General features: G+C 45.8%; 1 long non-coding RNA gene across 1 annotated transcript; it reads right to left on the reverse strand.

Annotated features, from left to right (window-relative positions):
- Positions 1-8113: 8113 nt before the first annotated feature.
- LOC121058719 lies at positions 8114-23207 on the reverse strand. The gene is made up of 3 exons (XR_005814315.1): positions 22761-23207; positions 18882-18999; positions 8114-9222 (listed from the first exon to the last, which is right to left on the reverse strand). It is a non-coding gene; the product is annotated as an uncharacterized LOC121058719 (long non-coding RNA).
- Positions 23208-26178: the final 2971 nt, after the last annotated feature.

A 26178-nucleotide genomic window follows, 5' to 3' on the forward strand; every position in this document is an offset into this window, starting at 1 on the left:
ATTTTCCCCAGGTGCTTCCACCAGGCGGCACTGTTAAACCACATTTACCGCTAAAAGCCAACTTTTTAGACCATTTGAAAGGATTGCGTTTCGTTCTAGCAGTTTCTGTCCGGGTCCCCAACTCCTGGTACCTAGGGCTGGATTTTTCTGTTTGTTTCCCCACCAAAGATGCTCTGACCACCCAGCTCCCCAGCAGCACGCACACTGCATCCCCAGCGCCCGGCCAGGAGGGCCGAGCTGTCGCTGCTCAGGAGCAGTGCTCAGAGCCCGCTTGCCAAGCTGGAAGGCAAACCGCAGACCTAGGCAGTTCACTGCTGCTTTTCAGAGAAGCCATCAGCTGTTCAAGGACTCTGTCCCCAGAGGAACACTGCAGTGCATTTGCTTATCATCAGATGCGCTGGTAAAAGAGGAATTCAATGCTCGAAGAGTCATCCAGAAGCAACAGCTGAGGCTGGAGAGTCAGGGAAGACGCAGTGCTGCTCAGTCCCTCCCTCATCATCCTCTAGCTGGCAAGGATGCCCTGCTACAATTAATTATCAGATTATGCACCCAGAAGACGCCCCCCCCCCCCCGGCCACAAGCACCAAGGCCAACATCTGTCAGAGCAACACTCGTGCGGCTGCAAGAGGCTCTGAAGCCACACGTGCAGACGGCGGCACGCAGGGTGCCACTTGTTGAGCCTCACTTCCCAGCACAGGAGTGGGCATGAGCCAGGCCTTGGCCTCTCATCCCCATGTTAATGAGGGCTGAGCACCTGCTGCAGGCAACATCCATCTGCCGGGTCCACACGGAGCAGCAGGAGAGCCTCAAAACATGAGCTCAGGTGCCAGGAAGCCTCCGAACGGGGAGGCTGCTCCTGCCCCTTGCCAGCAGGGCTTGATGAGGGAGGGACACACAAGTCCCCCAGGATTAGCATTCCTGCTGCAAAAGTCAGGTTTGGTGTGAGAACAGCCTGCCACTGCCTCAGGGATGGCAACGCAGCCTGCGCAGTGTCTGGGTCTCAGCCCAGGGAAGCCAGAGCTGAGGGAGCACCCGTGGTGTGGGGGCCAACAACAACAACAAAAGGGATGGGGAAAATGGCACCAACCAAAAGGGATGGGGAAAAGCTGTCCTATGCTGCTCCCATCTGCCTAGGGACAGCAGGAGCATGCTCCCTGTCCCAGTGATCTCCAGCCTACCCCTCCACAATCACTCCCCTTCTCCCCCCCCAAAAAAATACATACATCTATATATTATATATATGTACACACACACACATTATATATATATATATATTTATCCTCTCTGGGCAGTTAGGTGCACACACACACAGTGGGACAAAGCCCTCAGGTCAGTCCAGGGACACAGCTGACACCACTTTTAAAACAAAGTTCTTCAGCCTACAGCAGGGCTCTCCTTCCAAGCTGTGACTTTGGCTCTTGAAGCCTCGCAACCACCCCAAACGTTTCAGCCTCCCCTGCTACCCACCAGCCCTGTCTGCCCACCCAGCCGCAGGTAATAGCTCTCAGCCCAGCTGCAGCAGGGGACCCCTCAGGCTTTTTGCGCTGTAGAGCTCTGGCACACGGACACGACACAGCGATGCACACTGCCAATAGATATCTGCTGCGCGGACAGCCCCCAGATCCCAACAACCAGGGAGGAACAGGAACCAGAAATGAAACCTGTCCTGGCTTAATGCTGCAGGGCTGGGGTGTCCTGGGGGAACCTTGTCACAGAGCCCCCACACAAACCTGGGGCACTGCAGGCTCCAGCACGCAGCGGCACTGCAGAGAGGCAGCTTTGGCCTCTCGTCCTTCCCACCCCATCCTCAAACCACCAAGCTGCAGAGCACGAAAGGGTTGTTTGCTGGGCGACCTGCAAACAGCATCCAGTAAGTAGGGAGCAGGCCATCCTGTGGCAAGTAGGGGGAGACTTGCTGCAATGCACAGTTCAATTAAAATTGCCTTAACTCTGTCACAAGCATCTTGACCCTGAAAGACCAGAGCCACTGATCCCTCCTTGTCCCAGTGGACAAAAGCCAGCCCTCGGCCCCCAGGCAGACACCCTTCGCTTCAGACATCCCGTCTGCACTTCTTGATCCTAACTGGTAGCCAAGATTTGGCTTCAGTTACAATATCTGCCCTATCACCTGGCTGGAAACTCCTCTCTGCCAGCACAGGCCTCCAGCCTCGTGGCAGAGCTGGTGTCTGATCTGTCTTGTCCTTACATCTTGCTGTGGATTTCCCTCCCTGCTGGCTCAAGGCCTCTGCCAGCAATACAGCGGCTGTGACTCCTGGTCTGAGGAGGTTGTTTTGCTACAAAGGGACCAGAGTTCTTCCCAGTCTGTGCCAAGAGACACCCATCGAGCGGCAGAATCATGCCAGCAGCTCCTGCTTTACCACATAACACACCAGTGCTTGTCTCAGACACACACACGGCCCAGCACCCCAGTTCCCTTCTGCAGGCCGCAGAGCAAGGAGAGGCCACCTGCACTCGGGAAGGAGGGGAGAGGTTCCTGAGCAGTCTCAGCCCTGTGTATGCAATTGCTCTGCTCATAGTGACCCAGTATCTTCCATGTTACACCACCCACTGCCTCCCCAGCACTGCAGAAAAAAAATCCAGTATGATTAATGGGGGGCGAGGGGAAGAGAAAGGCGAATCTCCCCAGATGCACAGCATCCCATTAGAGCTTGACAGAATGTAATCACTGAGGCTGCTGCCTGTCTGGACAAAGGAAAAGTCACCCTTCTATCAAAAAGGTCACCCTAATTATCAAAGGCAACAGGATAGAATGAGATCCTTGTACAAAAGGGCTGTTAACCCTAGTGGCAATTGTGTATTTAGAAAGATGCAGGGATTGCAGAAAGTGTGACAGCTTAGAAAGGGAAACAGGTTGCACAGAGGGCAAGGGGAAGGTTTTCAAGCAAAAAGGTATTCATTTTTTAAAGATCTAAGGGGCTAGAGAAGAACATTTGACTCCAGCAAGTGCTGGAACTTTATGCATTATTCAACCTGTGCGAATATTTGAAGACCGGAGACCTGGGAAGCCTCGAAGAGAACAAGTCACCTGGCACGTTCCCAGGTAGGAAGCGTGGGTGAGCTGTGTTGTCGAACCGAGGACGTGGCTGCGACAGGTTTCGTAGCTTCTATCTATGCTCTGCACCTCAGCACCACACAGCAGCCATGTCCCCTCCATTCCCAGACTACGCAGAAAGTCCCAGTGAGATCCACTGGGCACTGAACTGAGGATATATCTAGGGAGAAACTCTTCCTGACCCACAAATGTCAAACATATCTAAAAGCCAGCCAGCACACAGAAATTCAGAGGAACTAAGAGCAATAACCAGGGCAATACAACACATTCACAAAAGGCATGCAAGTAAAAATCAAGTCTCTCCCTCCTCCAAATCAGCACTCACCCTTGTGGGCAAACAATCTCATCAGCAGCAATATTCCAGGAGAACCTCTCTCTGCTGCATTTCAAGTTGTAAATTCAAACACAAGATTTGGGAAAAAAAAAAAAAAAAAGGAAGAATTAAAAAAAAAAGGTGCCAGACAGGGCCAGGTTCTCAGACAGGCAGGCAGGCAGCCAGCAGAAATGCATCCACAGACCCAGGCTTGCTCATGAGGATGGGAAGACATCTGCCTTGCCCCTCTCCGTTCTAACACATGCTTGCTTTTCACAGGTTTAATTTATTTCATCAAGATCCTTGAGTTTTCTTCAGGCCTCCCTTATTTTCTTTCCTGATGGGGATCTTACCAGTCACCTCACTTAAAGGACTTTTTTCTTTGGTTTGCACCTTTGGTTTCTTTCCTCTGAATCCACTCCAACCCTCTGTATGCCTTTGTGCCTTCACCTAGCCTCAAAAGGAGGGGAACTGGAGCAGGATCCGTCTTGTTTTCTGCAGAGGATGGGATGCGGGTGAGGGATGGGTGCACAAGAAAAGATGTGAATGCCCCCCACAGACATGAACATGACATTGTGTCGGGCATCCATGTGTCCCCATACAGAAAAAGGGGAGGTTTGTTGACAACAGCACATAATGCACATGTGCTGAGGTGTGCAGTTGGGTACAGGAGGTACGTTAACGTGCTACAGAGCAGTCACTGGTGTCTGTAATACAGCAAGAGAAAGAAGCTGGTCTAAACTTTCTCATATTTCCCCTACACAAAAGACTATTTTGGAAAAGAAAACACTGTTCAAGAAGGAGCACTTTTTAAAATGGAAAATGCTTTTCCTCAATCAGCAACACAACATCAAAGGCAAAACCCAAACCCTGTAACGACCCCCCCAGATCCCCAGCCTTTCCCTTCCACCTCTGGGACTGGTTTAAGCTGCGGTATGAGCACGGTGGCCAGGATCCCCACTGAGCTCTGAGCTCTGCCACCCACCAGGGAGGCAGGCGTCCCCTTTGGGGCTGCCCCCAGATCCGAGCCAGCTTCCACAAGAACTGGGCACCCCTCAGCCCAGAAATGCACCGAGCAGGCGTTTGCTCAGATGCATTTTCTGGACACCAGACAGGAGATTCAGCAGTCTGCAGAACAGCCAAGTGCTCTGAATTGTGACCTGAGGCTGCAAGAGCCTCGTCCTGAGCCCCTGAAGGGCTCTGGCTGGGTGCTTGGTCATCTCAGATCCTTGTCATACAAAAGGTAACGTATTTTCACATCAGGTTTTGAGGCACAGGCACACCACATTCCCAAACAGGAAATGTGCCTTCTTAAGAGCCAAAGGGGTTATTTATTGCTTGTGAAGCTTATTGATACAAGAGCAATTGTTGCCATACAATCACATAAATAAGGCTTTAAATTCACCAGTCTGTTTTCCAGAGCAGGATTTGAGTAAGTAACACAGGGGCAGACAGGACACCATGGAAGACAAATTACTGAGTAGGGGCTGAGTAAGCGAGCACCATCCCTCCTGCACACAGGGTGGGAGCTTTGGAGTGGGGTAACAGTACTGCGTAGTTACAGACCATCATAATGCCTACACACAACAGTGCAAATTGAGATTCACCAGAAACCTCTTTTCTGGCAATTCCTAGCTTTTTAGGACATCATTTTGTAACCTTAGGACTGTGCTTTTTGTGGGTTTTTATTATAGATGCAACCTCTGCTCTCTGCTCCTGCACACTCATTAGCATTTTTCCACAGAGCATGGCTCAGCTCCCACCCTCAAATAGAGCAGCCTAAGTGTCCTTGTTCTGGCTTTCTTTCATCTCATCTCCTGGAGGATGAATAATGGAGTAGTGGTAAGGAAAAGAAGGCAGCAGACATGCCTGTTTGGAACTTCAGACCAGACAGAGGGAAGCTTAAATGCTGAACTGGCCAAACTGGAAGGAAGCTCTGTTGATTTGCATCTGCCCACAAAGAACACCACTGGGAAAGAAGCTCAGTCAGATGTTGATTTAAAGCCATTGTGAAAGGGAAGAGAAAAAAAAACAAGGAATTAGGATCACATTCTGGTTTTTCCCTACAGATCTTGTGGTTTCCTGGGTGTATCACAGCTGCACTCAGATCCAGAGCTTGGGATGAAGGCCTGCCCATTTAACAAAGGGCAGACCCGAGCTGCACGCATTTACACACACAGCTAGAGACAGGCAAAGTGCAGGTGAGGTGTTAGTGCCAAGAGAGCCAGCGCAGTGCTTTAAGCCCAGCACACACCTCTGGGTGAGCTGGATGGTTGCCTTGCACAGAGCCGAGCACTCGGCCAAGTCTCCGCAGCTGCACTGGCCGCAGGAGCCCTGTGGGATCCCCAGGGCAGACAGAGCCCTCTGGAGATGATCCATGCTCACCCCTGGGAGCCACAGGAGGGTATCGTGACTCTCCCCATCAGGACATGCCTTACCACAGGCTGATTACCTACAAACAGCAAACCATGCTCACAACATTCATCATTTATAAACAAGGGGGTGCAGCACTGCCTCCTACACATCCCACAGGCCTCCTTCTGCCTCCTTATCCCTTTCAGACCGCACACTGATGGGAGCAGCACCACCTTAGGTCTGGTACACAGGAGCAGTCAGGTCCCGTCACCACATCATGCCCACTCTGCCAGAGCCATGAGCAGGGATCAGAGGACAGTAACCTGGGGTAAGGCAGCCTGAACAGCATGTGTGCCATGAACCATCAGGAGCTGAACGCTCCCGATCAGCCTGCTTCCCCTCCTACATCATGTTCAGACTACGGGAGCCACAGAGCTGCATATCATGGTATAGATGTTGGAGGTTTCAGAAGAAACTAATCGGCTCCATCAAGGAACGATTTATTGCTTGCCATCTTGAGCTGAATAAACCAATAGTCCCCAGTTTTGTTAATGTGTATTAGATTAGCACTCTTGTATCCAACATCTGCTTGATCTGTTCTGGTAGCATACATCATACGACGGTGGGGCACCTCACCTTGCAATTTTTCTCGAGACTGCTCCCTGGTAAGGCAGCTCTGCAGCACTACTGAGCCTACACCAAGACATTGAGCTGCAGGGGGTCCTCGGCATCCGCAGCACCCCCTCTTCCCACCCTCACCCTGCTGCTAACAATGCTTTCAGCCAGCCTTCCTCCCAAAGCCTACCCTAGCTGGGAGTCAGACAAATGCCTGCCAAATTTAAGCATCAATAACACAATAAGCAGTCTCTTTGAGGGCGAGTTTCAAGTGAACAGGCAGAGTTTTGGAAGCAGCTCTTGGACAGCTGAGAGTCCAAAGGTTTTCTGCCTTTTACCAAAAAAGGTTTGGCTCCCATCTGGATGTTCCTGACGAATTTCCCCCTTTAATTACAATTTCCAGTGAGAATAGTGAGCTTGCCTGATTAGAGCACTTTTCTCAACTTTCCAAGCTTCATTAAGTGCCAGTCTGGAAGAACCAATATCAAACCCTGCATCGTCTAATGCAACTCGAATTCTTCTCAGACTCCCACTAGACTGAGGCAGACTGGAGCAAGACTTAATAACCACACATAGTACCTTCATATGTGAATGCCCCGCTCCTGAAAAGGACATGAAGTGTGCCTGTCAAACACGCTATTCACTAAAGCATTGGCAAAGATGGATTTCAGAACACTTCAATTTGTAATTAACCAGGCCTTCTTGGGAAGCTGGCATCATCCCCACTTCACTGAAGGGAAAAAGAGAGGGCCAAGCCTGATGAATTTGCCAGGTGTCAAACGGCAAGCCAGCCATGACAACAGGACTCCACAAGACATTGGTGTCTCCATGGATATGCCATGAGTGACTTTATATTCCTGGCTTCAGAGTAGTCTCATATTTCATTTTTGCATGCTTATGTGAAACAGGTCAAATCTACAGACCCTTCACAAGTTCCTCAGCACTCAGCAAAGCCTGTTTCAGGGGGCTGAACGTTAGCTTAGCTCAGGCATCAACAACTAAGGCAGGATCTTCACCAGCTAATCAATTTTGAGAAGCTGAGCCTCTAATCTCTACTCAGAAATACAAAGCAGACTTACTTCTTGTTCGCTTTAGCAGGCAGAAGAATAGGACGGAGAGCTGTAATGACCTGCGATGGATGCATGCCCAGCCTTTCTTACTTTGAGGGTCTGCTTTGGTACACTCCTAGGGCGTGTGCACTAAAGCATCCTAAACATAGGCTTTGATACTCCACAATTGCATCAGCACTTGAGGAAGAGAAATGTCAAAGTAATTAATTTTGAAGAGGTTCTTTTATTCTCTATCCATTAAAATCCTGTAGAACATTTCCAAACTTAGGCTTTTCTGTAGAAAACTGACAGTATAAACGTCCTGTTTTCTTCTAAAGAACAGGGAAAGGGAAAACTGAAAGCAAGAAATCAGAGATATGGGACAGAAGAGCCTCCATCCAAACTGCCAAATTTTCCACTCCAAATTGAAATGTTGCCCTTTTTTATAGTAGGCAGGCTTGTTTCTTCTGGCATTTTCTATTGAAGTGACAGAAGTTTTATAAAAAAAAAAAAGAAAGGAAAGAAAGAAAGAAAGAAAAAGCATTGTAAGAACAGCTGCCGAGTTACTTCTGCCAATCCCTTTACCTGCTTGTGCTCCAGTTTTGCCAGCTGTAAGACAGAGATAATGGCACAGACCTGCCAAGCACTTGGAAATGACAAGGACTATGCAGCAGCCTGTTCGCTGTTCAGCAACAGGCTTCACGTGACAGCTGTGAATCGTCTCCTGTGTACACAAAACATTTTCCGTTTAAACAATCATTAAAGCTTTTTCTCTGAACCATAATCAACAGATGAGGTAACACTCTTCCCTTTTGCAAATGAACTTCTGCGAGGTGCCTGGAAACCACCTGCCTGCCACTGTGCATACCTTTCATGTATGGCCTAAAATAAGTGGCAAGAAGTCAAATTACTGAGCACCAAGGCTTGGGTGAGCAAGCAAGCAAACATCAAACTGGAGTCATTTGGCCCCCGGCCACCACCCAGTCAGCAACCATGCTGGAAAACAGCTCAGGAGTCGAGTCCTGCCTCTCAAGTCTTCTGCTCTACCCAGTAGGCCAAGCTATTGATGATTTGCTGGTTCAATTACATTTTCTGCTCTGTTCTTTCAGAGACAAAGTCAGTGGTGTTTTCTGCAAAAGTAAATCCATTATGAGCGTTTCCCAGGATACAAGCGGTACAAACCAGCTCACTGTCCTTGTGAAAAGGAGCAGGAAAGAGACCGTGCAAGGCAATGGCTGACTCTACCTTTCTGCAGCCTTTTCACTTTCCTTTGCCCCAGTTGTTCTGTCTGGCCACATCTGAGCACTGCCGTAGCTCTTCTTTTTTCTGCCGAGCCTCACTGCCTCATTGCAAGTCATGAACAGCCTTCCAAAACTGAGTTAGGAAGAAATAAGTGCATTGCACGTGCAGTGAATTATCAATCCACTACTGAAACTTCAAGGTAAAACTGCATGAAAAGGACACTTCTTCTGAGGCTCCTCTAGCAGCAATAAATCTTCCAGCTGCATAGGATGGGAGGACACAGATTAAACTTGCAATGTATGTCAATAGGAGGGGCATATGCTTGGCCAAATTCAGCTGTCAGTGTATCGCTGGGGCTTGCTGAGAACTACGTTTTCAACTGCAATGTGAAATCAGCAGGTCAGCTGCAGAAACTTGTGTCCAAAGTCTGCAGACAAAGAGCAGTCGAGCTGTGATCACAGCTTCCATTCCCCTTTCAATACATGTGGATACCACCCGGAATAACACCACTCTCTCCGTAGCTCAACACGGAGGCTTGTTGCAGAGGACTGAGAGTTGCTGCAGAAGAAGAGCAGCTGAGTGGGGGAAGAAAAGAAAGAGGAAAAGGGAGAAAAACAAGCAGAAATAACAGAGCTCTTCACAGCAGGTATTTTCCCACCAAGTGATACAGAATCCAATTTAAATAATAAACGATACAAGCTAAATGTTTAATTTCTCCCTCCAAGCCATGCTCTCCCCGGGCTCTCTACAGGATCATCCTGTTGGACACAATCAATGAGATATCCCTTCGCTACCCATCGAGGAAGCCTTCATGTGCTTGCTAAACTCATGGACCAAGAGTGTCTGCAGCTCGACAGCAGTTTCCTACAAATCGTGCTCTTCACATCTATTTCTCGCTACTCATAGAGGCACAGGGAAGTCTAAGACTAAACTGAATGCCAAAAAGAAAAGCCTGAATGATGACAACATGAAAATTACCTGGACAACTTTTTTTTCATCTGACACAAAGGAAAGAATAGAGAAAAAGTTTTCAGAAGTGATTTGTAATTTCTGGTTGGGATGGTCCAACTAAGCTAAGAAGATCAAATGCTGCCCATCTTCCAAGCTAATTCTACACCGCCATTAAGGCCACAGAGCAGATGAGCTGTGGCTTGCTTCTGGGACGAGGCCGATTAAGGGAACCACATTTTCACCCCACTTTCCTACTTGGGGACTGCTGAGAGCTGAAGAGTAACCCAGCTTAGGCTATCTGGTGCCGACAGGAAAACCAGCTATCTGACCATCAAGCAGACAGCCTATGTACAATAAAATAATATATCTATACTTCTTTAAATAGTCTCTGAAATGGAGAGGGAGAGAGATGAGGATAACTGCAGGAGGCTGGCAGTTCTGAAAACAAAACCTCTGGAACTGAGAGAGACTGGCTGGACACCGCTGTAGGGCCCTTCGCAGATCCTTGGCACTGCATCCCGCAGCACACCTGCCACGTCTCCTTCTTTCTCCCTTGTCACAGAAAGCAAGTGGATTCCTTTCCTGCAGCACATTGGGTTATTTCCTCATCACATATACAATCCATAATTAAGATTCCTCCACGGGCACTAATAGAGAAGAACGACTCTGACACAATCAGCCCGCTGCATGGGTACAAACGTCTCTGAAACAAGCACCGCGGAGAACACAAAATGGGTACAGTGACAAAACGAACAGCACTAACACCAAAATTCAGACAAAACTCTTCTTTCCACCAGCTCAAGTTTGCAGCAAAGAGCTCCGTTAGAGCATGCCACTTTCCCAAACCTCCTATCCCCAATCTGGGCTCATACCTTTCAGAGCCACCCCAAAAAAAACCACTGTTTAAGCACAGGCATTGCCATCAGCAGAAAGGTGACTTTCCCCATTGTCACCTGCTGGGAAGCAGGTCCACGGCTAAGCCTGTGCTACAATTTTGGCATTTATTATCAGGCTAGAATAAAAGTTTTCACAACACAAGGGCACATTTACACAGCACCAGTAACAAGGCCCTCTCGCAGCTAGGACCCCGAAGAACCATCGTGTGGCATATTCATAAACCCTAATGTGTGCAGAGTGCCTTCTGTGCTGCAAGCGCCATAACTGCCTTTCAGCAGGGACTTGCACAGACTTTTGGGGGTAAAGAAAACGTAAATATAGATATACAAGTATATATTAGTTTGATCATTTTAAAATTAGCTTTTTGTTTTTCAATTTTGTGCCATTCTTGTTTTGTTTTCTACTGCTCTCTCCGGCTCAGGGACATGGCATTTCCATAATACACTTGGTCCCACTGAAATTGAGATGTTTTCCAGGCTGTGGCCTTTCAGGAGGTGGGAGTCAGAACTAGCTTTCCTACAGCTCAGCTGTGTGCCCTTTGGTCTCTCCTAAGAGAAGAGCAGAGCTGCAGCCAGTCCAAGGAGGAAAGGGCAGGAGCTATGGCATGCACATGCTGCTACACATTCATTATCACAGCTACAAGAGGCTGCCAAGTTGGAGGAATATTTTTAGACTGGAGAAAAAAAACTGGGGACTTATTAGAGACTTATTAATACAAAAGCAACACTAACACTAGCAGTGTTCTCATATTTTCCCTATACTTACACAAATGAGGTTTATTTCCTTTCCTCCTCCAGCTTTTCTAGACAAGGACATTGGTGCTTATCCAGCCCCTGCGAGGATTTGGCAAAGATACCAGCACAGGAGAGGACAGATGAGGGTCACTGCTTGGTCTCAAAGGGATAGAGGGTGGTCTTCAACAGGACTCCTTTTGGTCCTGCCACAGCCACAAGCTTGTCACAAACTGCAAGGTCAGGGAACCAGCCTTGGTGCAAAGGCAGCGTAAACGCCCCACCGCCAGCAGTGATGCACTGACCAAGTTTGCATATTCCCTGGAATATCCTGCCCTGGGGATTTGTTGGCACGTGGAGGACCAGGGCAGCTAACCTGAGTAAGATTTGCATTGGTAAACTGGACTAAACCCCTGTGTGGGCACATTTACCTGGAATCAAAAGCAGGCTTCACTGAATTTAGCTTTGAAGTGAATGACCAAATTAAGGCCATTTTAAATCTGAAGAAGAGCAGACATGCTACCGGCCAGTGTAGTTTAAGGAATCCACTTTAAACGCATGCTGCTGGTTAACTTGGACTAATTTTCACCCAGATGTCCCCATTTAAAAAAGCTTGAAGGAAAGCTGGAGGAACAGCTCAGCCAGGTGACTTGGAGGCAGCCAACACAGACCCAAGATCACCAAGCAGCAGGATCAGGTGAGTGGGGAGCGATTTTAGCTCCTCCTGTGATGAAGTGTCAACAATCTGCCTCAGTCCTCTGAGGTGAACTGGAGCCACAGCAGAGCCGAGCTGGTAAAAGCAACTGCCCTGGATTTGCTGCTCCAGGTTAGTGACCGGGCAACACTTGGGATTTCAGCCCAGTTTTCTACAAGAGCCATTTTTGGCTGAGCTGTGCAGACAGATTATTTAACAGAAGGACAGGAGAAAACGGAGCGGGAAGGATGGATTTAGCTTCTCCAGAGAAAGCTGCTGACAACAAGCAAAACAGAATACCCTGGAGAGAAAGTGCTTGACGAGAGACTAAGGCATAGGAATTGTGTTATCAGCATCGCAGGAGCAAACCTGGATGGAGTTACAGGCTGACATTTGAAAAATGAAAGAGCTGAACAGACACTGCTGTGCTGGTGAAACAATGAATGGGAGAGCAAAGGGGCGCGAGCAAGGAGAAGGGAGGATTTCATGCACGACTGGACAGGCAGTGGCAGCTCGCGGCTGGATACAGCTCCCTGCCAGCACTACGGCTGATCAGAGGGAACCTCCAGAAGAAGCAGAGGATGTTTTTTGATATGCAAAGCCACCAAACTTTCCCCTCGCACAGGCACAACATCCATGTTGTTTCACACAGAAGGTTGTTTCACCAGGTCTGTTTTCAATACCAGGCCATTGCAGCAACAATAGCAAATATTGAACGTATTAGGAAGCAATTCATTGAGCTGGAAAGAGACATTATGGAGGGCATTTTATCAAGATAAGATAAGCAGCAACTTAGCTGCAGAGGCAGAAACTGATCCAAATATATGACTTGTTATGCCCCTCTGAGAAAACTTGTTTTTGTCTTGCCACCAAATACCAACACATAAATATCCAAGACAGATGTTGTCCTTTCCTCTAAAAGGCAAAACACACTTCCCAGAAAGTAACTCCTTAGCAGCTAGCAGGTTTTAAGTTTCAATGTATTCCACCATGCACTGTTGGGGGGGGGAAAAAAAAAAAAAAAAAAAGATATATTTAGTGAGAAAGCCAGATCTAAAAGTTAGTTGGAGGGCATGATTTTGCAGGACAGAAGCCCTGAAGATAATTAAGTTCTGATCAGTTTCGTGAAAATAGCAGCTGGGCATAAGGAAAGAATCCCTAGTAGCATCCCTGTGGCATGAAAGGCTTTTACAGGAGGCAAGTTTCATTAGGCTTTGGAGAAAATGCCTTGAAGCAGAAAACCACAAGAAACCAGGCTTCACTGCTCTTCTACTCACAGAACGGCTTGTTTAGAAGTTACTGTCATTCATCATGTACAAATCCTTATTACAGATGCAATTGGTTTATAAACAGTGATTAAGTTTGAAACTACACTAGAAACTTACAGTTAATGAACTAGTTCAACTTCTGGACCAATTTAGTTAAATGATCTCCTCCCCGCCCCCCCCCCCCAGCATAAGCAAGGCCATGGGTTAAGAACAGCTATTCCATCAAGTACAAGCAGTGAAAAAAAAAAAAAAGTAATGTGCCTATTAGTATCTGAGCTAAGAGAATAATTAACTTTACCTCTTTCTGTTCACAAATGGGTTGGAGCACCTTGCAATTTTCTTTAATTTATTTAGGATGGGAAATCTGCAAAATTATTCCTGCAAATAATTAGTTATTGATGTATAGTACTTAGGGAAAAGCACTCATAAGCAAATCAATCTATTATTCAAGCGACATTCGCTGTTTGGGGATTTGTGTCGCTGGAACCACTTTTTTGGTCTACTACTGACTGAGCACAACTGCAGGCTTCTGCATGGGGGGAGGTGGCTCAAGGTCCACTTACAGGAGAGTCAAACATTTCTTTTTTCTTCCAATGACTGTTTTTCTCCAGCATAAAAGGTTTTGAACATTTCTTGGCAAAAGAAAATATAGCTATTTTATCAATATTCTAGAAACATTTTCCCAGCACTGAGTTGTCTCTAGCTAATAATAATGGCGTGAAGACAGACTTTGAATTCCTCATGAACCCGCAGAGTGTGGAGACAGCTTCAGATGCTCACAGCTGGGGGCTGATCTTCAATTTCAGCTCAGTTTCCCACTTACCATGACAGACAAAGCGCTGATCACCAAAAACACCCGCCCATCACACTTTTGCTACAAAGCCACGCAAATCTCATGTAATCATGCAATAACATCTTTTCCCAGCATGAGGACCTCCCGCACTCTGTGTGGGGATTTTTGCCACGAGTGGGACAGGAGGCCAGCCGAGCCTCCCAAAGTCAGTGTTTTCCCCATTTTCCAGGAGCATTTACTGCCCTCTGATTTCAGTTCAGGTTGTATATAGCCACCCCCAGCAAAGCAGAGCAGACATTTCCCCTGCAGTAATTAAAAGGAAGAACTACGTAAAATGAGCTGTCAGACTTCAGAGACCACGATTGGTGTTTCACTGGAGTTTTGTTGAAACAGGCTGCTGGTGCCTGATACTGGAGGGTTTATGGAAAGAAGCGTGTATGGGGAGGAGGCAGACCCGACGGCTGCCTCGCCAAGGCTGCTCCACATCTGTGTGCACACACGGAGCAAGTTTATGCTTGCATGTGCACACTGTCCAAGCGCACACAGGTGAAGGGTTGCAAGGAGTAACCAAGGAAACCAACCAGGACTGACAGAACTGCTGATGCCAGAAGTTGAGAAGCGTTATGTCCTGCCCTCCAAGCCCTTCGGCACTGCACCGGCACTGGAGCATGCGCAGCCCAACACGAGGCCAGCGGGCAGGTCTCTCCTGAAGTTGCAAATGTGAGAATCCCAAGCAGGCTCTTAGCATCCCCCTGTTGCCCTGCAAGCACCCATGCTGGGCTTGCAATGGGGGAAATGGGAGGAAAGCTAGAGCTCTGCACCTGCTGCAAGCATTTATTGTTCCAAGGGCTTTATGCTTGCATAAGGAGCAAAATAATTTTGCAACTTGCTGTGTTTTGCATCAACCATCAGCAGCACATGGGCTGACACTGTGTAGCAGTACCACCCTGATCTGATCCCACCGGTCTGTCCGTGCTGCCAGTCCTTCCAGTGTTTAAGTGAATACTGATTTTAGAGACCATACAGAGCTACCTGGTACAGCTCACTCCTGACTACCTGGACTCTCATGATTTAAGTGCTACTTGAGCTCCTTCACATCCGATTTCCGTGCTCATCCCCCACCTCTCGTACAGAATTTCTTCAAATTGTATGCAACAAAAACCTCTAGAAGTATTACTTCATCCCGCTGCAATCATAAGAGATGCTAGTGTGAAATGCATTTTGGGGGATTACCAAATCCAAAACCACTAGTGCTTGCTAATGCAAATGCCTTGAACTGTCCTTAAGCCTTTAACTTCCCTCCTTCCCACATCAGCAGTGCCATTCTCAGCATCAAGCAGCTTTGGTGCTTATTCCTTCTAACAGTCCATGCAAATCAGTATTATCAGGCAATGGTGGGTTCAAAAGAAATCTGCATTTCCTGGGCAGAGGAAGTAAATTTCTGTCATCTTTTTTTTTAGAAGGCGTGTTGTAAAATATAATAAAAGCAGCTGCTTTTGGAGAGGTAAGAGATAAATATGGCTTTAAAGGAACATCTTCCTTGCAAGCCAAGTAGGAGAAGTATATTTCAATGCACAACAGCCATCTCTATTAATCCCATCCTGTATTATTAGTTAACACTATTAGCTTCCATCCTCATTACTATCCAGATTAACACTGTGGGATTTATTCCTTCAGTTCTGGCCTTGCCTTACAACGCTAACCATAAGGGAATCTGCTTGCCAGTCGGTCACCAGCAGCACTCACACTTGGCTCAGTGTTAGGTCACAACAGCCCCCCAGCTGTGTGTTTGCTAACCAGCGGTCACAGCACAGCTCTGTCCTTTCTTGCATGCCTCTCTCACTACCTGCTGGTTGCCCTTGGCTGAGCCACCAAAGCTTTGTGCCTTTGCTTACTGTCAGGGTGGATACATCATCACTTACAAGTATGTTCATAGCTAACCCAGCCCCAACAGGCTCTTATCTATGCTGGATGTTTTAGGAGTACGTAGAAAAACCTGTCTGTAAGCATACAGGCTTTGAGATAGATAGCATGACACTGAAATTTGTATTGCACAAGTCCAAATTGTATTTCACAAATAATTTATTCTCGCATTAGGATGTGCACAGAAACTGAATTTCAGAAAACTGGAAATATAGAACTAGTGTATTAATAGGAACATATGAACTTCCACATAATTAGTAACATTTTGTAAGGTGCCTTTACATAAATTAAGTAAATACTACTAGTTCCATTATACAGGTGGGGAAACTGGGACACAGATGTCCCCAAGGCCACAAAAAGGCTGGTAGCAGAGGGAAATACTACTACTCAGGGCTCAAGATTCCCCAGGCAATGCCCTAACCTGTGAGCTACATCTGATCTTACCAGAATAATGCTTTATTCCAGTATCAATTGACCAGGAGGAGGAAAGAAAGAAAGAAAAAAGAAAAAAAAAAGGAAAGAAAGAAAAAAAAAGGAAAAAAAAAAAGGAAAGAAAGAAACTATTGTGTATGGAGAATTATAAATTACTCAATAATTCTCATTATAGCTGTAAGAAAAGCCCAGTAACTTTTAAAAGTCATGATGACCTTAAGCACCTATGACAGCTACCTGTTAGAAGCTCTTGTGCTGAGCAAGATGTCACCGTCTGTCACCAGCACCCAACAGAGCACGTCAGAAGACCAAATGTACAGATCCAGAGGTCCCTACGCGGTCACTCCATGAGAACGGACTAGCACAGCCTTTAACAGTGTTTTTACTTCCCATACCCAAAGAATGACATCAAGAGACCAGGTTTGAAACATCCATAATAAGAAACCTTTGGGAAAAAAAAAATCTGTATGCAAAGCAACGCTGTGCCACAAAGTCACAGAACAAACTGAAGGAGTAAAGAACATCTCAGACTAAGTTAAGTAGCATCCCGGATGCTATTTAGTGAGGTGACACTTTATAATCTTTAATACATTTCTAAAACAAGCCCTGCTGAAGTCCCTGCTAAATTAAATGGGCTTGCTGTGCAATAAAGTAGATAGCTGGAACTGCTACAAAATTACACTGCTTCTCTGCCCCAGATAAGCGTGTCACCAGCGAATTCTTCCACCCCCCTTTTTTTTTTTCCATATTAATGCCCTCCATCATAATAAGGATTCCTACCCACTGCCAAAACTCAATTTACACTATTTACTTTAATGACCTCATTTGTCATCTTAGCATGTGTGTCTACCTCTGGGACTGCAGCCCCGCCAGTCTGCCAGAAGGTCTCATTTACAGTTTGCTCTTTCATTATTATTTTTAAAGATTAAATTGCTTTCATTTCAAGGCAAACAGTCCGGGAAATCCCACAGCCCAGAGGATACCACGACACATTCATACATTTGATCAATATATTTTTTAGGGTTACGTACATCTCAATCCCAACTGACTCTCCCCTTCCACACTGCCCCACTGCATCATCCGTTTCCATCACCTTTAACTTTGTTATTCCTTTTAATCTTTGCAAAAGATGCACACTGGCTATGACATTTGAATATTGCCATAACGTTTCAGGTTGTGGGAGGAATTTTCTATTTTCCTATTTTGGAGGGCTAGGCGGGTGACAGGAGGGTGTGATAAGTTCCTTCCCCAGCACATCCGTTCATTTGTTTTAAACCACGTTTTTAATCTCACAGCTGGACTACTCCAGAGCGGTATATTCCTTCCTATTAAATTATATTTCTCTCTTACGGTGCGTCTCCAATCCTGACATGCTCAGTAAAATTCAATGTTAATCAAGTCATTTAAATAGGTTAGGGGAAAAGATAATATTTCATGTTTCATTATACTGCATGTTTTGTGGAAACAGCATTACACAACTGCTAGAACTACAGCTAGAGGAAGTCTCCTAAAATGCAGCACCAAAACCAAAGCAACACAACAATCTGCCATTCAGAGCAAGGAGGGAGGGACTGGGTATTTGAGAAATTCCTTGTGTCTGTCTGCGGGGTCTGAACAAACCATTCCCGAGCTTGTTTGCAACACCTTTAAAAGGAGAAATTAAGAACCATTTTCTTGCTTGTGAGCAGACTCTCCATCCATTTGCCTCCTTCTGTCTCTGCCTCCAATCAACTGACTGGGACAAAACGTGTCTTACCAACGCAATCCCTGCAATCTGGAGTGGCCACTCCTCTCTGTTTCCAGTAACATTTTTAGGCAGGCTGGTCATTTCCTAGACACCATTTGCAAATCCTGGAATAAAGCTCAACCAAAACAAACTAATTGCTAGGAAAACTGGGGCTAGAAAGGTTCCTAATTTAGAACCACAACATAATCAGTTCCTTCAATATTTAGGATTTTTTTTTTTTCCTAAGGCTAACAGAGACCTCTCTTTTACCAAAAAAAAAAAAAAAAAAAATCAAACTTCCCTAAAAACAAAGCTTAAGAGCTCTAAGTTCTTTCAGAGTTACTGAGCACTTCTCATTTTCTTCAGCTCAGGCAACTGTATGATTACTTCTTTCTTGTTTTCCTACCACTGCAAACATTTATCCAGAGTCCCATTAAACATTACAGAAAAACCTTTACATCTCCCGTTAGTGATTTCCAATATGCTGATATGTTTCTTCAGAAGCTTTCCCAGTGAATAATTGGTCCCAGACTAATAGTACTTGTTATTTATACACAGAGGTGTCCTTGCTTCAGATGTCTTCTAAATAGACTTTAGCAGGAGTTTAAATAATATCGCCTTCTTCACATGTATTAGTGTCCAACATAAATGTGGGTATTTTCTACAGAAAAACTGGTTTCAGAGATCTCATCAATATTTATAAAATACAGTTAAAATAAAATTCTTCAATTGCTTCCAGATCCTATATGATGGTAACCTGGCAATAAAACAAATTTATAGGCTATGTATGCCATATAAAAGCATATTTATCTTACTTACAGTCAGATGATCAAGTTTCTGGTATGTCAGGAGAAGATGGAAAATATTACAATACAGTCTTCCCCGGATTCCCTCAAGTCTTGCTCTGGATCATCACATACGGACAAGAGCAGCAAGGCTGAGGAAAAAACAAATAAGAATTGACAACATTCGACCAACAAAGGCAATACTAGTGTGGTCTAAGACCATTTGCTAACACAGAAGCAATACAGCATCATCAAAGCTCTTAGGAACAATGTCAGGTAGTGCCAAAAAGTTGCAAACAGAGGCTATGCAGTAAAACTCCAAACAACAGTTTTTGGGCTCAGGGTTATTTTTCTTCCTTTACTTTTCTTTGTACCTTTTTTTTTATTTTATCTGTGAAGGATTTGTGTTATTAGCATGCTCTGTTTGCTGCAGCACAGAATGGCTGATGCCTGTGCAGCTGACTCAAACCTGAGATTGAAGAGAACTATTTTCTATATCTGCAGTAGCTGCTTCCCAGAGAATCATAGGGCGAATTTTAATAAAAACGGTAAGTTGGAAAACCTACAGAATTTACATGTGAAGCAGAAAAAGATTTTACAGGAAGGGAAACTGAGGCACAGACTAGTGAAATCATTCCAGTACAGCTCTTAAAAAGAGAACCTGAGGGCTTGAAAAAGACCCAAAACTGCGGTTTAAAAGGAAAGCCCATCTCATGAAACCTGAATCTTCCTATGATCTAAAAACCCCAGATAAAAAATTTGTCTAAGCAGGTATATTTCTGTGAAGAGTGTCATGTTTAACAAGCCAGACTTTTCTGGTGCACTCTGTCAAAAGAGTTTCCCGATCTATTTAACAAGGGGTAAAGGCTCTTTCCGACAGGCATGAACCTCTCATGCTTGGCATATTCTGACACCTACTCCAACTGTATAGAGGAATATTTGTAGTCACAGCAGGTAAACGAGCTGTGGACAGGGAACACAACTAATTTAATAGCATGAATTATTTACACATACATTCAAGAAAGCCATCTTGCTACACAGCAGTCCCAGCAGCAGGGATTATTAATTTATAACTCCACTACAGCTACATTAAACAGAACGAGGCTTCCATAAAACCTTAACTGTGGTGATGCACAGAAAATATTGCCTAACTCGCCCAGAAAGTACAACAGGGTTCCCTAACAAAGCCTTGACCATCAGCCAGAGATCGATCACGGCTGTCGGGCACTGAAGCAACGTCCACTGGCTTCTGATCTGCACCCAGACACGCCAGCTTGCCTGCTGTGCCCATACAAAGCAGTGCATCCTGCAGTAGGATTTGTCTTTAAGCTTTCATTAGCTTCCAAAATGGCATCAGTTTCTTCCCCTTCAGAACAGCAGTGAGAGCACACCTGTCTCCATCAGAGCAAAATCCTTGAGAAGACACCAGAGCATCCCCACGCCTGCGGTCTCCTGGCTGGGCCCCCTCAGCATAGATCTGACCCCAGACAAAGGCAAAGAGATACATCAAAGGGAAGGCAGGAAAAGCACTGGGGGTGGGCCCAGGAATAACGAGACCTGATGGGAACCTGCAGAATGTGTGGAGGAAAGGAGAAAACGTGAAATAACTGAGCAAAGAGTCAAGGAGAAGGAAATGGGAGCATGGAGTATGCTCCCCATAGAGACAGTCAGACTAGGGGGAATTTAGGCAGGACAAGCAAAGGAAACTGGAAGACAGACAGATCCAACTCCCTCTGGAAAGGGAAATATAAGTTTAGAGATAGAAACTTGGACAGCAATGAGAAATTTGAAAACTGGAAATAGGTAAGGAGCCAGAGGCAAGGCAGAGGCAGGACCGAGCATGGGACAAGAGGAGCTCAGTGCCTCACAGCACCACCCAGCAGCTCAGCCTTGTAAAATCATGTATTTCCACAGCAGAAACCCACATCATGTTGAGCAATCCCAAGACATGGGTTTAGAGACCCCGTTGCTTGGTGTAGCTCCTGGCCAAACACTTTTATTCTTAAATCCTGCTGGTACCATCTGGAAAGAAATAGAAACCGCCGCTCTGTGCAGGCGTTCTTCCAGCACACTATTTGTCCTGATAAACATGCTAATAGCTGGACTGCCTGCATCTTCACATAGCTTATTCACCCAATAGATGGCTGATGCAGCAAATTAATCTTCATACAGTAGGAACTCAGTTCCTATTAATGACTAGAAACCCTTCATAATGCGCTGTGATCAACCTGAAATAATTTCATAAAGTGAAACCTCGCGGCAGAGCTGACTCCACTATTAACTCCTTGCTAAAGATCAAGGGACTGAAAAGGGCAGGTTGGATTGCCTGTTCTTGGTGACTTTGAGTGTTGCTGTTTTCAGGAGAGGTGGTTGGTGCTTCCTGAACATGCAGGAAGGACCACACACTGGGGACAGAAGAAAAGGCAGTGACCCCACTGAATTGTAAAGAGAAAGCATGTATCAACCCAGTAAAGCAGCTCTTCCTCTGTCTGGCACAGATATATTTATGACACTCTCAAGAAGTGTGTGTTTGACCTACTTAGAAATCACTTTGTGATACTGTGTAAGCGACCAGCCAGGGGCAGAGCCTGGGTCAATCCTCCTAAATCTTGAGCTCCCCTACACCTAGGCTGAAGAAGCATCCAACTATGGCAGCACCTACAAGCCCTCCAGGCCCTTTGGCTGGAACAAAGGCGAGTAGGCAACCTCTTCACTCCTTGCTCTCCACTAGGCCATCAAGAACTGCGTGTTACTAACATGAGGTTACTAACCAGGAGCATTCAGTGTCACTGTTGTGCTGATGTCTGAAACTATCATTAGACCCCTGCTGAGGCTGCAATGAAGGGGGTGCCTGTGGACCAGGACAGTCAGGTGACAATCAGAGCCTCAATTAAAGACAGAGAGAGAGAAAGAGAGAGAGAGAAAGAAAAAACCCTGCCTACTAACTGCAAGTACTGGAAAAGCAGAAAGGTTAATTATCTCAGCAGGATGGAAATTGTCCTGTGTCAGGGATTTCAGCAGCATGAAAGAGAGCTTCATACTGAATTTGAGAGGAAAAAGATGAGCGCTTCTGAGCGTCTAGAGAAGGACAATGGGACAGATGGACACAGGAGATATACTGCAGAGACGGGGCCTGTGAAAGGTACAGTCCTGGTCAGGAGTTGAGGAGGAGGTCAGTGAGGTTATTAGAGAGGGCACAGGACACAGAGCAGGGATATTACACTATAAGTTCCCCTTCAGAATTGTTTTGAGATCTTACATTAAGACCATTACATTATTTTTCTCCTCTGTGCTTCGGTTTCTCCATCTTTACAAAAGGGGAGAGTGTCATCAGCCAGCAACATGAAATATTTTGAAACACAAAACCGTGAGACATGCTACATTAGATGCAGGTTGTGGGACTGCTGCATGCTGTGGCCGAGGCACACTTCAAGGAACGTAAAGCTTATTAAAGGAGAGGTAGGGGCGAAAGGGGCTTTGGGGCAAGCAAGTCGGTACTGTTAGCAAGAGCCAGGCACATGGAGCAGTATAACATCCACACTCCCACGTACTACCTCTGTTAGTGCAAAGAACTGGGACCACTTGGCAAAGCAGCTATTAGCAGAGATGCAGCGTGCGTTTGATCACTGCCTGATGCTAACGCAAACATCAATTGCCCAAACAACAGGTAGCACAACCAGACTCCAAAGCACAGCAAGCAATTTTAAGCAACCACAGCAGGTTTGTAACCTACTGGTTACCTGCCCCACAAAACAGGGCATGGACAAATCCTGCCCCAAGAAGGGCACCATTGCTCAGTACCCTGAGGGCCAAATAATCATGCCTCAAAGGCTTGAGACATCGGGAAAAAGCCAACTGTCTTCCTGCACACCACTACAAGGGCAACGTGCAATTTATGCCTGGTTTTCCTTACCTCCCTTCTCCTCCATAGCTGTTGCTCTTTTCCTTGAGGAAGCAAGGCAGAAGGCACTGAACTCACTTCATGAGTACACAGAAAGCTCAAAGCAGCAAGCTGAGCAGCAGAGAGGTCAAGGAGCAGGAGCACACCATGTGCAACAGCACATTTCACTGCCACAGAGCTCCAGCAAAACCAAAGCTACCTTTTTTTTTTTTCCTGAGCAAAACCAAATTCCACCCATATTATTCATCACAGGAAAAAAAAAAGAAAAAAGGAAAAAAAACACAACCAACAAATCCTACACCTTCCTCTCCAAACCCTACTCCCTCAGAAGCAATCAGCAACTTATTGGAGTTACCCTGAGTGCCTGGGAGGGGTAACAAGGTCTGCCTGTCAACAAAGCCCCATTGCTCCTTCTTGCCTCTTACTGGTCAGTCTGTGTTGCTGGGGGGTTACAGCTGAAATCCACCAAAAATAATTAATTTTTTTTTTTTGAGGAGTTATTAAAATACCAGTCTAATTCCTGGTGCCTCAAAATGAGCAAGCTTTAACGTATTTTCTGTTTGTCCACAAAAATGTGTTGGGAATTTATTTATTTTTCGCTATTTTTCTCCTATTTTTTTCCCTTTTGCAGGATGCCAGGGGAGGAAACAAATGTTTCTCTTTTGAGTCCTTGTTCAAAAACATAATGAAAACTTGGAAATTATTTTTTCATGAAAATGTCCACTTAGGAAAAAAGCAATTCCCTTCTCTTTCCTGAAGAAATGATTTCATTAGAAAAAAATAAAAAAACAAAAATGGTGCATTCTAGCAAGAAGCTAGAGTCTCTTCTTAAATTTTGAGTAGCAATCCCAGCCACAGAAATGTAATTTCTTTGTTATTCTCACCAGTGCCATCCTTGCAACAGGCAAGATTCCCAATGGTACTTTCAAGTTACCAGAAGTATGTTTGCTAAGAAAAAAAAAAAAGAAAAGCCTGGCATATAATCTGTATTTCCGATTTACAGTCAAACTTTCAAGAGTTAGCCCAGCTCAAAACTCCGCTGCATCTTTCTGCCTTATTCAGCAAAGGATGCTGAACTGTGATCCTGCCTCTTGTGATTCCAGCAGAGCTATGCCACAAGGAATTTGGCTTGGGGACTGTATTTAGTATCTTTGCTATTTTTATGGGAGCTGCGCAAAAGGCAGCCACTATCAGGGAAAGTTTCTTGTCTAGACAGATGCTAGGGGAAGGTAAGCAACCCATTTACCATCACGTAACGTTAGCAGAATTCCTGAGACAAGCTCGTGCCATTACAGCTAGGTCAAATTGCCTCCAGACTGCAGGATTTGCAAGTGGCAGGATATTTTACTGTACCCGTTGGCCCCGGAAAGAAATATCAGTAGGAGTATTTATGTGAGAGATGAAGGATGGGAAAGGTCAGGTTAAATATCAGGAAGTGGCTAATGCATCTGTTCCTGAGCTGCAGCGGGTGACGTATCCGGGGGGCAAGTGTGGGCTGCCCCTGCTTGTCTCCAGCTGGGAAATGGCTTAGAACAGGTCCCTAAAACAGCATTTCCATGTAAGTTCTTGCAGTAACAGCCACAGAAGTGGCCTGTGATTGGCAACACAAGGGAGGTGAAGCTGAATGTTAATAAGCAGGACCTGGAAACAATCTCTGTCTGCAGGCTTCAGATCTAGTTCATTACTTCTTTTGCTTAAATTAAAGGCCTTAATGTAGTTGGGCACAAAGCCATTTTACCAAAGAGTTCTGTCACTAGCATTGTATTTATAACTGTGATATCAATATGCTCCACCCAGGACTGAAATCCCTTTCTATTTTGAGCTGTGTAAGAAGAGAAGGACAGATTTCCTGTCCCAAATGATTTACAACTTAAACAGGCTGCAGCACAGGGAGAAAGGGACTCTGCGGAGTCCTGCATCAGCCTGGTGGACGTAAGAATATGATCTGCTACCTGAATGAATGTTTGCTCCCTCAGCTGCTAACCAAAAAAAGTCTTTCCAGAAATCTGCAAGCTCAGAACTTTCTTCAGAGCCATGTCCCTAACGCAGTAAAGTCTGGGGCATCTGTAAGCTTTTAATCAGCCGTTTCCTTACCCCTTCGGTCTGTCAGTGTAGAGCTGACAGCATGATAGTCCTTGCAACGTGCTGCTCTGTCAACTTCAGAAATGCTGATCTCCCTCACTGGTGATTGAAGTTGTCCCAGCATCTCATTACCATCTCTCCCAGTTGCCTGCCCCACATCAAAGGGGTTTCCTGAGGCTTTGACAACAATCTCCCTACTTCCAAGGGAAAGCTGTTGCAAGCTTTTTTGTATGAAATTATTTATGGGAGCTGAAATAGGATTTCCTCATAGATGGAAAAAGTAGAAGCTCCAATTTTGCACCCTCCCATGCACAGTAGAGGATGATTCCTTAGTCAATGTGGAAGAGAAGGCCTGCACAGGACCTGGCTCCCAGAAGATATTCCTATAAGTGTATGCATCAGGACAGTGATGGAGACATGGCCTCTATCCACACTTCAGCAAGAGGTTAAACTGCAGACTGTGTAAACATGTGGGAGCTCTAATCCTGCTTGCAAAGGTGGCAGTGCTGCTGGTGGTGTGAAGCTATAGCAGTTCATGCCTTGGTGTGGACTGATTGGGCAACTACACGTCCAGCAACGTGAGATGGAAGTGCATGCTGCTGCTCCATCCCAGAGCCCGAGGCAGCTGGATATGCCCTCCTGGCCTCACACTCAGACGTGGCAGTCCCACCTTTGGCTGTGATTTTTGACAGAGCCTTACAAAGCAGCTTATGGAGGGAGACCTGAGTTTCCAGACCCAAACTGACTTCAGGGTGCTTGCAGCACAATGCCAAGTGAGAATGTGTGCAGACCTCTCTGCACTGCGATGGATTTTCATCATTGCCATTCATCTCTGAGCATAAATGTTAAAGGAAATAAGTGAGCCCTTATTTCCCAGCACTGAAAATGCCTTTAGGCATTACATCCAGGATGATTTCGCTCACTGGAAGATTTTGTGTCTAATATGCCCCTTGCAGGAGTCACTCTGGTGTACTGGCTATGGAGCAGAGAAAAAATGTGTACAAGTGTGTGTGCGTGACGGGGTCTGTGTGCATGCACAAGCAGATCTGAACATGTTCATACCCCAAATAGGACAGCTACAGGCAACTGTGCCCTTCACACTGTGTATTAATGGTCATCCACACAGCATGTTGCCATGCAGACCAGGAGGGCTGCACACTGCATCTGTCTAACTCCTGGTTAGCGTTGCTTCAGGCAGCTGTTCAAGGGATATAATTAAAGATGGTCTCCAAATCCATAAATCAAAGAGAGAAAGACCGCGAAAATGGGGATAATAGAAAGAAGAAAGGACTTAAAAATATGCCCTGTGCTGTATAATACCCACATAGTTTCTTTCCAGACACAATTG

The sequence above is a fragment of the Cygnus olor genome, chromosome 22, assembly GCF_009769625.2.
Source record: "Cygnus olor isolate bCygOlo1 chromosome 22, bCygOlo1.pri.v2, whole genome shotgun sequence".
NCBI lineage: Eukaryota > Metazoa > Chordata > Aves > Anseriformes > Anatidae > Cygnus > Cygnus olor.